Source organism: Pinus tabuliformis, chromosome X (assembly GCF_031772625.1).
Source record: "Pinus tabuliformis cultivar Carrire ecotype Pingquan chromosome X, CPIR1, whole genome shotgun sequence".
Taxonomy (NCBI): Eukaryota; Viridiplantae; Streptophyta; class Pinopsida; order Pinales; family Pinaceae; genus Pinus; species Pinus tabuliformis.
In genome coordinates this window covers 107,597,252-107,609,787 of record NC_142308.1, presented here as the reverse complement: position 1 = coordinate 107,609,787, position 12,536 = coordinate 107,597,252, and positions in this window count along the sequence as shown.

Sequence of the window (12,536 nt, the reverse complement as noted above, 5' to 3'; positions counted from 1 at the left end):
TAAACATTCTTCTACACATAGATCTCATTTTGAGACCTGTTTTGGTTTTATACCAAGGTCTCCTTTGGATTTTGTCTTTGAAAAAAACATAGCAGTTGTTGGACACAGTGATGTGGACAAAGCAACCAGATTCATTGAATAGATCCAAGAGATTCACTAGGCAGTGTAGTAACAGCGGGAAAATAGCCAAGCCAAATACAAGGCAAGGCATGATAAGCACCGGGTGGAGCACAGCTTCTAAGTTGGCGATCAAGTCTAGCTGTATGTTAGCAAAGATAGAATGCAAGGTGAAGGAAAGAAGCTGAAACCAATAAGGTATAGACCTTTTAAGGTACTTGAGAAAATTGGTGAGAATGCTTTCCACCTTGATCTGCCAGCATACATGCACATCTATTCAGTAGTAAATGAAGAAAATTTAAGACTGTTTGAACCTTCATTAATTGAAGGTCCTGAAGAGTAAAGTCAACTACCTTCCATTAATGATCTGTTGCCTGAATACCTCAATGAGCTGCAGGAAGATACAGCTCTGGATAGGAAGGTGAGGACAACGCGTAGAGGAGATGTTGAGTACCCTAGGATTGGACTCAAAGGTTCAAAACCCAACAGTGCAAAATGGATAGAGATTGGACCAGTGAGGCAACTATATCCTCACTTAAGCGATGCTTGAAAACCAACTTTTGGTGGTCCAAAAGCCTTTTTCAGTGGGAAGGCGTGATCCAAATGGATCCAAGAATACCCTCCAAGTCTTCATGAATCTTTTAAAAATCATGCCCTAGGTTAAAAATCCCTTAAAAGATCAAAATTATCATAAGAGGGACACCCTTAGTAGGGCGGAGAAACACTATCGAGAGGCCCAAAACCTGGGAAATCGTGGAAAAAACAGAGTAATTGCAAGCAGAACAAGTGATGCACAGTAGCCGTCTGATCTGGCCGATCAACGGTCCAGATCGGATCGACAATCGTAATTGGCGGTGACCTTCGGCAGAGATCGACGAGATCCACATAAGAGTTGCGATCGCGAACAACGATATCAGCGCTTTAATACAATATTAAATCAGAGTCGTCGGATCTGGCCGATCAATGGCCCAGATCCGATCGGCGGATCGTTATCGACAAAGACTATGGGCGGGATATCGACGCTTTGTGTACACATATTGCGCATCGAGACCGTCGATAAAGCGCATAGATCGACGCCCGTATTAGAACGACGGATCACTATCGAGGGATTACAGGAGCGCTTTATAATGGCCCGAGGGTTATTACAATGAGCGATTGCGATATATCGCATCGTTGCATCGCATCGAAACTATGCAGTGGGGTGGGGCCGATACCCATCAGGGCAGCGATATTACGGACCCGATAATATAATAGGCGGGATTGCATATATGTTGAAGTCCGGAAAACTATGTTTTCCTTTGTAAATCGCATTTCCGCGAACAAACGAAAAACCAAAGGGAAAAGCGCCGATGTGATGTTGCGGACCCGAAAGGGTTTATCAACGATATTAAACAATATTTCAAGTCCGGAATGTGGGGATTTACAACATTTTAGTGTAGTTTCGTATTAAACGAAATACATAGAGGCGAAGCCCTTTCGATATGTGATTTTCGATCTATGAACAGACCCGATAGAGAAATTAAACATATTTAAGGACTTTTAAAATCTGATATATGATGTTTTGGCAGATTTCTCCATTTCAAATACATTTCCTTATGTTTTAACAGAGCGCGGCTGTCTTAAGAATTTCAGAGACCCGGGCACTCTGGCGTTATGGATAGGTGGCCACCTCCCCTCCATACGTTAAACAATGATTGAGAAACACTGGCAGAGGGATTCTAAGCGTTCAGAGGTCGAGGAGACAGAGAGCCGAGGATGTGAAACGAACAGGTGCCCAGAATGGCTTTAAAAGCCACAGACAGAGAGCAAAGAGGCAGGCAGTATTGAAGAGCAAATGCGAGATAGAGTTTAGGGCAGATTGAGAGTTGTGTGGGAGTTTGTGTACTCAGAGGAAGCTTGAGGGATTCAAGCGAAGCTCTTGTTATTGTAATATGTTTGTGTGTGAGGCTCAAATTGAGCTCACTGTTGTAAACAAAACTCTGCTTGAAGACATAATAGAGAGGCCACCACTGAAGGCTAGACTAGGAGATGTAGCCCAAGGGTATTGGGTGAACTCCTTATTAAATTTTTTGTGTCATGTGTTATCTATTATGTTTATTTACTGCTTCATAGTTTGTGCATTTCGCAATCTTATCGATTCATTTAATATAATGACATAGACTAATCTATGCACATAAGTCTGTAATACCTTATTAATTGTCTTAGATCTCATTAGCAGATCAATAATTGTTTAAACCTAAAAGATTGCTGCATTGGCAGAGACAAATCAAAACCTTCGTATCTTCCAAGATCCTTTGCGCACTCATCCTTTTCAAAATTATATTCCCTTGAAGCAAGATCAATCCTGCAATTACTTTGCAAACTAGCCAGTTATTTTTTTTGGGTACCTTCTTTCACATCATGTCGAAAAGATGTGTCCAATAAGGAAGACACCAAGTTATACATGTCGTATATGTTAATCCAAGCCCCTCTTCTTCTCAAATGTGTGTTGCCACACATGATCAAATGTAGAGGCATGTTGCCCACCGATAGTCTAAATCTTAGCATTGTCCTTTAGTTAGTTGTTAGCTAGCAGTCAAACCTTCCTTATCAAAAGATTGTTCGGATCCTCCAATAAGGCCTAATAGGTTGGACTTGAGTAGAGGTCGCCTTCCTCCGTAGTTGGTGAATCCATTTTTTGTTGTTGATGAGCTCCAATAGACTTACCAAGACCTTCGTTGTGGATGTACCATGCACTTGTTCTAACTAGAGGGCGCTATTCAAAGAAGTTGTGGGGAATTTTGACCCCATCATTGCCATGATACATGTGTTCACTTTCGATTTGTTGTGACTACCTAGTCGAGTGGAGTGGAAGAGGAGGGTCACCTCTCGCTTATGTGATTAAGTTGAATTGAGTTCCTTTTTTATAAAATGGGTTATTAGATATCATATATCTACAATTAATCTCATGTTACATTCTCTATACACACACAATATTAATCATATCAAACCACCTTCATGGTGTTGATGCTCAAAACTGGCATATAACTTAAGATTCAACTATCAATCTCCCTCTTGACTAAGTGGGAGGTTTGGTGGGATTGGTGCCAAGGTGACTAAGTATAATAGAATGCTTATGTGAGAATGCAAATTTTATGAGTTTTTATTTTATCAATGAACTGAAAAATTGTAAGTAACAATACATAATAACATAGAAATGGATCTAAAATCTTACTTCAAACATAGAAGGAAAAATGTTAGTATTTCCCATACATCTTTTAATTTTTAATCAAATTAATTGTTACTAACTAAAAAAGAAAAAAGAAAATGCACATAATTGATAAGAATGGAAAATAAAGCTATCATTTATAGCCCAAAGCATGCTAGAAATAAAAACAAAATGGTAAGTTTAACAATAAGGGATTGTGCATAGATTGAAGCAATAAATAATTGACAAATTAATGTAGACATGACCAAATCTCTAGATCTTTTTATAAAATATAATTTTCAAATTTGCACTCAAAAGTATAATGATACTAGCAACCTCAACACTGAGTTTTGAATTCTTTAGTCAATCTCAAAGTTTTTGAGACCTAAGGATCTACAGAAAATTCAAACTAACAAATGATATAGACATGCTCTAACTCAAGTGAAATACATAGCTTTTGTGAGCATGTTAAGTGATTAGTCACTAAAAGATATATAGTAGGAACAATGATCACAACAAATATAAACATGTTGCAAGGCCAAACTCTTAAAATATTTATTTACACGCCACTTGAACCTCTGGGAAATATTTCTTGCTATCAGTCAACATTGTTAGATTTTAAAGACTACAAAAGAATGATGTGAATAACAAAGATTGAATCTTGAAAAACAATACAGCTTCAAAATACCTCTTGCATCCCCTTTGTGTATCCATCTTGCCTCAGGAAAGTGGAACATAGCAAGCATAGGGTCAAGAAATTACCTCAAAATCATTAGCATGGCATTTTACAAGAGATGTCAGAAATCTATTAGTGGTAACAACCATTGAAGCATTTTGCAAAAGAGGTTATAGGGGTATTATAATAGTTGTCCATAACCTCCAACAATAAATAGAGTTACAAACTGCAAACTCAAATGAAAGTGTGCTAAATTGTGAGCAGTGAAGGAACTCACCAATATGCCTTTTCTAATATCCATAGCAAAGCCAAAAGGTGACGAAAATAGTATTTTAAGCATAAAGCATGCAAAGCATAAAGGAAACTTGAGTACATAGAACATGTGGGTCTAGTGCCTTTTTGGAATTCCAATTTCAGCAATAAAAACCATTGTTAGCTTGTTGGGGTTTGACCCAGGTTCGAAGTTAATTAGCCAAACAAATCCCTGTACTACTGGCCCTTTCAACAACAGTCCGTGGAGCGTGGACTGAGGTCTCACCCGAAGTAGTATGGGAGGGTGCTAGAACCAGGTTTCTACACCCTTGAGATGTCTGAGAGGTTCACCTGGTCCACTATTGGTTCCTGCGCGCAGGTTGCTTCGCGCACTTTCTCGTTCCTCGCGGCCTGATACATTTCCTTCACACAGCCCTAACCAGGGGTTGTGGAGCTCTCGCGGCGTGATTTGCGCTATTACTCGAGATCTTACTTATCTTCCAGTACTGTTAACTACGTTTGCCTACTTGAATGTATTAATTTATAATTAGTTATACAAAACATTCATACAGGTTCGCGTAGCGAATAAACAATATACTTGCAAATTATATTCAATCATGCATTAAACCAGGAAAAGATGCACAAAAATACAGTAAAACTTCTCTTTATTGATTCTTCCAATGGTTACAGACTTGACTTGCCCTGCGCACTCAGCTGCGGACTACTAGGCCTCTACGCACTCAGCGGTGGACTACTAGGTCTCTGCGCACTCAGCTGCAAAGCCTTCTCCTACGCTATGACCCATAGACACACTTTACACTTCGACTCAATCACTTAGACTTTTCATGCTTTTCTTCTATTAGTTATCTTATACACTTAGAGCCTCGCTCTATTTATACAATCCCATGGTCCGTAGGTCTATCCAGCGGACATTACATTACAAAAACTAGGGGTGGACAACCCTATGATTCTATTATACTTTCGTGCCCCGTGCCCACAATTCGCGGAGCTTTTACAAAAAGATTCGATCAAAACTTGGCCTTTAAGCTCCAAAACATGCCTTGGGGGGATTCCATGCCCAATAGGCCCTCAACACAAACATCATGACTCGCCCTCGAGTACCTTTGTCGATGCGGAGATCTTTGCGCGGAGTCCCTCCAACTCTGCTCAAATTGCTACAAGGTTGGCAGTGCACTGAGCTGTTGCCTACTAGATCTGTTGTACGCGTTGTTCCGAGACCGCGGTGTCAGAAATTCTCTTCTGCATCTGTGCCTGTATCCCCTGCATTTGTTTATAGTCCCACGCCTTTGTCTAGATCCTTGGAGCGTGAAGATTGTGTTGCTGTCGGCTAGTTAGATAGTCGGGCCACCTGTGTAGGGCTTCAAGTGGCTGCCATTCACTTTGCCCGGGAAAGGCTCTCCATTTAGTTTGACTAGTTGTACCATGCCTCTATCTGTGACCTCCTTAACAATGTATGGTCCCAGTGAATGCATTCTGAACTTTCCTGAGAATTTATCAAACTTACTATCATGCAGCAGCACTAAATCATTTACTTTGAAGGTGCGCAACTTAATATGGCGATCGTGCCAGGCCTTCTCACGCTGCTTTTGCACCAGCTGATGAAAGCTAGCGAGGAACCGTTCCTCTGTTAATTTAGGTTGTCATTGATGTCAATATGGCAATCTTTTGGACAGTAAACAATGATGTGAAGCCAAGTAGAGTAAATTCATGAAGCAACAGGAGTATGTCAATATGGAAATATTCTAGGATATTAAATGATGATATGAAGCCAAGGAGAAGTAGAGCAGATCCGTAAAGAAACAGGATCAAGAAGCCATGAGGAGAAACTAGAGGAAAGCCAAGACAATCTGTTTGTTAAAATTGGCAACCAGAGCAAAACTTCATGTGGGTCATCTTATTCATGGCTAATAATATTTTTATTAGATTCCTCTCGTCGAGAGGTGTAGGATTGATATAAAGATCATCCAATTCCGATAAGTATTCATGGAGATATGAATTTATTTTGATTATGGAATTATTATCAAGTCGACCTACAACTCATGTAGGCTCAGAAGCCCAACAGTCGCATCTATTCACCCACCAACGTTGTGTATAAATATAAGAGGACTTTTCCTCATTTAGAATCACTCATCTCATCACATCTCTCTCTCTCTACTGCGCAGATATGAGTCTCTTCTCTACTGCGCTGAAATGGGTCTCTCTCTCTCACACATTTGAAGCCAGAAACTGCTGAAACTGAAGCTGCAACTACAGAAGTAAAGATTGACTTGTGTGGCCTAGAAGATCTCCTCTTTGGAACTGTGTTGTAGGTTCATCTGAACCTCCTTTGAAAGCCGCAACTTTTGGTGGTGGAATGAAGTCAATCCGACGAACGGTTTGCAAGATATCGACTGCCCTAGTTTGAAGCCGGAAACTGCTGAAACTGAAGCTGCAACTGCAGAAGTAAAGATTGACTTGCATGGCCTAGAAGATCTCCTCTTTGGAACTGCGCTGTCGGTTCATCTGAACCTCCTTTGAAAGCCGCAACTTTTGGTGGTGGAATGAAGTCAATCCGACGAACGGTTTGCAAGATATCGACTGCCCTAGTTTGAAGCCGGAAACTGCTGAAACTGAAGCTACAACTGCAGAAGTAAAGATTGACTTGTGTGGCCTAGAAGATCTCCTCATCTGAACTGCGTTGTAGGTTCATCTGAACCTCCTCTGGAAGTCGAAACTTTTGGTGGTGGAATGAAGTCAATCTCATTGTCGGTTTGTGAGATATGGTCTGCCCTAGTTTGATAATGAAGCCGCTAATGCTGATGCTACTGATCTAGGGTTTGCTACTGCTGATATGAATCAGATTTATTGTACTATTTCTCTCTGTTGAATTATTGAAGATAAAAGAAGATTTGATCAAAGGGTTTCCCCACACATTGTGGGGTTTGTCCCTGGCTAGCCGCCACATCTTGTGTCTCTTGTCTTGGCTTGTTTTCTGTCGATCGTTTAATGTTCTATCTGCACTTTACTTTATGTACATGTGATTGCTAATCGGTGGAATATAATAAGAAAAAGAAGTAAACTGTTATAAGCATAGAACATACCATAACTTAACATTGTTATATACTTAGGGGGGACAATATGGGGTACCAAGGGAGGTACCCAAGGTAATAATTTAATAATGGGATGGGCCATAGTAATAAATAAGGTGGTTAACCCATATCATGTAAGGGACCACAAGTAGTTAGTAATAAGTGTTGACAATAATACTGAGAGGGGGGGTGAATCAGTATTATCTAATTCTTTTAACAAATCTTCCTTATTTGTTCTTTGAATTATTTTTGCATGTCAGTACCATAAAATAATGAGCATGAACAAAGAAAACAGATAGTCACACCAAAGAACACAAGATGTAAGGTGGAAACCCAATGTGGGTGAAAACCACCTGCTGCAATATGTCTCTATCTTCTTTCAAATTAGAAATTTCTTTTTACAATGGTTTTGTACTGGTGCAGTCCTTTACTAGTACGCAGGCTGCAACCTACAGAGAGCTACAACTCTCTCTCTCTCTCGTTTTCCAGTCTCTCCTGGAAGGGAGCTACAACCCCCTACTTCTTTTCATAAAGCATCAAATGATCATCAAGTACATAAAAGTTACAGACCACTACAGTTATCAGATCAGCAATAACAGAACTAACCCAGAACACCTTATCAACAGAAAAATTCAGTCAACAGAACATTTTAAGACAGATACGCAGTTTTCCCTTCTGTGGCCTGCATCGCTACGCAGTTCACCTTCTGCTTTCCTGCGTATACCCGCAGGGATCCTTCTGCCGAACTGCGTGCCCACGCATTGTTCCTTGAACCGCTCTGCGTACTATTACTGCAGGGACGCACCAGAGATATTATCGCGCCGCGTACTGTTACTGCACGGACGCACCTGAAAATACTATCGCGTCGCGTACTTTTACTGCACGGACGCACCTGAACCTTAGTCGCTCTGCGTACCCACGCAGTTCTCCTTCTTCTGCTCTGCGTACCGACGCAGGTCTCCTTCTTCTGCTCTGCGTACCGACGCAGGTCTCCTTCTTCTGCACTGCGTACCGACGCAGGTCTCCTTCTTCTGCACTGCGTACCCACGCAGCTCTTCTGTTAAACACCTGCGTCCTTCTGATTAGGGCCGAATAGGCAGTCTACCAGAATGGCACAGTTGCTCAGATCTGATCATGCGCTCGAGAGATCACCCTTCACAGATTCGCCTTCAACTTCCCTTTCATATAGATCAAGATTTTAAGACCATAACCCAATATTTCAGATCTAAAGATATTCAATTGCAAAAGATGCTTAGCCAAGTGATCTCCTTTGCTTTATATAGGCAAGCTCCTCCTAAAATCATGGAACAATACCACAAGCCGACACCGTAATAACCCAAAACCGTCGGCTAAATATCAAGAGTAAAACATAAGAAACCCCACGTGTGTTTTTCTCTGCCTTGAAATGTGTGCACTGGGGGGACGCACCTCCTGAACGGCTGGCCTGCGTATCTGGACGCGGTCCCTGCATGGTGTACCTGCGGGTACGCACCTTCTGAACTGATTTCCTGCGTACTTCTTTATTTTCAACAAATTGAGGGCCTTGCCACGGGAGTTGCCATCAAGTACAACATTTGTAACATATAGCCATACCAGAAACATAATGCCAACAATCTCCCCCTTTGGACTTGATGGAAACCTCACAAACCTCAGCTTCATTCTCCCCCTTTGACATCAAGGGCAAAGGGGTATGCTCCCCCTAAGATCATGCTCCCCCTGAAAATGAACCAGATCTGCAACAAAGAACCATAATCCACCATGAAAGAGATAGAGACATATTGCAGCTATTTCCAAGATCTCCTTCTGACCATTCTCCATAATGCCAACAATGCATTATATGCTCCCCCTGAACCTGTACCATCAATCAGAAAAGGTTCAACAATAAGATGATGCATCAACAACCCCCAGCTTTTGCCTGAGGTATTCAAAAGTGTCCCTGGGCAATGGTTTGGTGAGAATATCAGCAACTTGTTCCTTAGAAGGAACATACTCCAACTTGACCTTCTGTTCAAGTACTTGTTCCCGGAGAAAATGGTACTTGATTGGTATGTGCTTGGTTTTTGAATGCATAACAGGATTCTTTGAGATGCTGATTGCACTTGTGTTATCACATAAGATGGGGATTGGTGGTTTACAAGTGATTTGAAAATCCTGCAAAGTCTGCATCATCCAAAGGAGTTGGGTGCAACAAGATGCAGCAACAACATATTCCGCTTCAGCTGTAGACAAGGCAATTGAACTCTGTTTCTTGCTGAACCAAGATACCAGTCTGGAACCCATAAAGAACGCACCACCGCTTGTGCTTTTCCTGTCATCCACGCTTCCGGCCCAATCTGCATCTGTATAAGCATGAAGTGTAAGATCTGTATCTCTAGGATACCATAAACCATAATTTTGAGTCCCTTGAAGATATTTGAAAATTCTCTTCACTGCCTGAAGATGAGTCTCCTTCGGATTTGCCTGAAATCTTCCAACTATTCCAACTGCATGCATGATGTCCGGTCGGGTACCTTTCAAATAAAGTAAACTTCCAATCATAGATCTGTAGGTTGGTTGATGTACTGCTGCAGATTCATCATTTGCACTGAGGCTACATCCTGTGACCATGGGTGTACGTACTGGTTTTGCATCTTCCATACCATATTTCTTCAAAATCTGTTTGAGATACTTGGTTTGAGATAAAAAGATTCCTCCTTCTTTTTGTTGGATTTGCAAACCAAGGAAATATGTCAGTTCTCCTAGCAGGGACATTTCAAATTCTTTCTGCATGACCAAGGCAAAGTTTTGACTCATAGCTTCTTCATTGCTCCCAAAAATGATGTCATCTACATACACAACAAGTATTAGCAATTTGTCATTTTCAACTTTTATATAAAGATTGCTATCTGCCGATCCTTTTGAAAAACCTTGTTGATGAAGATATTTGTCCAAACGGTAGTACCAAGCCCTTGGAGCTTGTTTGAGACCATAGAGAGCCTTTTTCAATCTGCATACAAGATTTGGATCATTTCCAAGAATGAACCCATCTGGCTGTTCAATGTATACTTCTTCTTCCAAATCTCCATTCAGAAAGGCTGATTTCACGTCCATTTGAAATACTTTGAAGTTTTGAAAACTTGAGAGAGCAAGGAACATTCGGATGGCCTCAAGTCTTGCAACAGGAGCAAAGGTTTCTTCAAAGTCTATTCCTTCTTGCTGCGCATACCCTTTACAAACAAGTCTGGCTTTGTTTCTAATTACTTCCCCATTTTCATTCATTTTATTTTTGAAGACCCATTTTGTTCCGATAACATTCTTATCCTTTGGTCTAGGAACCAGCTCCCAAGTGTTGTTCTTTTCGATCTGCTCAAGTTCTTCATCCATTGCCTTCACCCAAAATTCATCTTTGCATGCCTCTTTCACACTTTGTGGTTCATTAGAGGAGAGTAATGCCAAATAGCTTGAAGCTTCTGCAACTGTTCTTCTTGTTTGTACACCTGCTTCTTTCTGCCCCATAATCTGAGATTCTGGATGATTCTTCTGAACATATCTGGATGGAGTCTTTTCTTCTATTCTTGTCTGCTCCTCTGGTTCTTCTTGAGGTTCTTCTTCTTCATCATTCTGTCTTTGAGGGTAGCCTTCATCTTCTTCGATGTCTTCATGATGTACTTGCCTAGGAATGTATCCCTTCTCATCAACCACTACATCAATGTTGTCAACAATTTTGCCAAGTCTTTTATTGTAGCATTTGTATGCTTTGCTATGTGGAGAGTAACCAAGAAGAATGCCTTCATCTGCTCTAGGTTCAAGTTTGCCAAGCTGCTCATCAGTATTCTTGATATAGCATTTGCTCCCAAAGATTTTGAAGTGCTTTACCGAAGGAGTCTTACCACTCTAGAGCTCATGAGGAGTTTGAGTGCTGTTCACCCGGACATTTGTTTTGTTGAGAATAACAACCGCAGCATGTGCAGCTTCACCCCAGAAAGTTGCGGGAGTTCCTGATTCATCAAGCATAGCACGAGCCATTTGTTGGACTGTTCTGTTCATTCTTTCCACAACTCCATTTTGCTGAGGAGTTCTAGCTGTAGAGAATTCTCTTCTTATCCCATGTTCTTCACAGAAATCGAAAAATTCGTTTGAGGTAAACTCCCCACCTCTGTCGGATCTGAGGCACTTAATTTTGTGACCTGATTCATTTTCAACCAAGGCTTTGAAGGATTTGAATTTTTCGAATGCTTCATCTTTGTGCTTCATAAGTCCTAGCCAGACAAACCTGGAGAAATCGTCAATGAATAATATCAAGTATTCTTCTCCTCTAGGTGTTCTTTTCCTGAATGGACCGCATGTATCTGTATGAACTAGCTCAAGAGGCATGCTAGCTGATCCTTCCTTCTCTGGAAAGTTAGTTCTGGTTTGTTTTCCAAACTGACATGATTTGCATATGGTGTTGTCAGGAATTTTGATATCTGGAAGATCACGAACTGCCTGATATTTGCATGCTTTCCTTATTTGTGAAAAGCTTAGATGCCCCAACCTCCGATGCCATAACCAGTGCTCATCATCCTTGCTCAGATAGCATTGTTGTTGTCCTTCTTCAAATATGTACAGATTATTTGGAGTTCTTTTACCTTTGATCACTGTTTTACCTGTATCAAGATCACGAACAAGACATCCATTTGATCTGAATATAACCTCGGTTCTTTGATCACACATCTGGCTAACACTTAGAAGATTATGCTTCAAACCATCAACATACAAAACATTTCCAGCCTTGACCTTTTCTTTTAACTGAGCAATGCCCTTTCCTTTTATAGTTGCAGGAGTATCATTTCCAAAAGAGACTTTCTTTCCCTTTTCTAGAGTAGAATAAGACTCAAGTTTTTCTTTATCACCTGTCATATGCTTCGAACATCCACTGTCAATGTACCATAGATTTTCCTGTCCCTCTGCATAAAAAGCTATCCCACATCTTTCTGTTTGAGGTTCCTTTATTCTCCATGTTTTGGTGCTTGAGGCTTGTTCCTTTTTCTGTTGAAACCTGCTTCTGCATTCAGAGTCTTCATGACCAAAGTTATTGCAAATAGAGCATTCAACTTCATTTTCAAGAACCGAAAAGTTGTTATAGGTCCTTTTTGTAATCCCTGTCATACTTCTTTGTTTTTGAGCTTCCCTAGTCATGATCGTTTTATATGCAACACATTGAGCTGCTTTGTGACCAAAGTTATGGCAAGAAAAG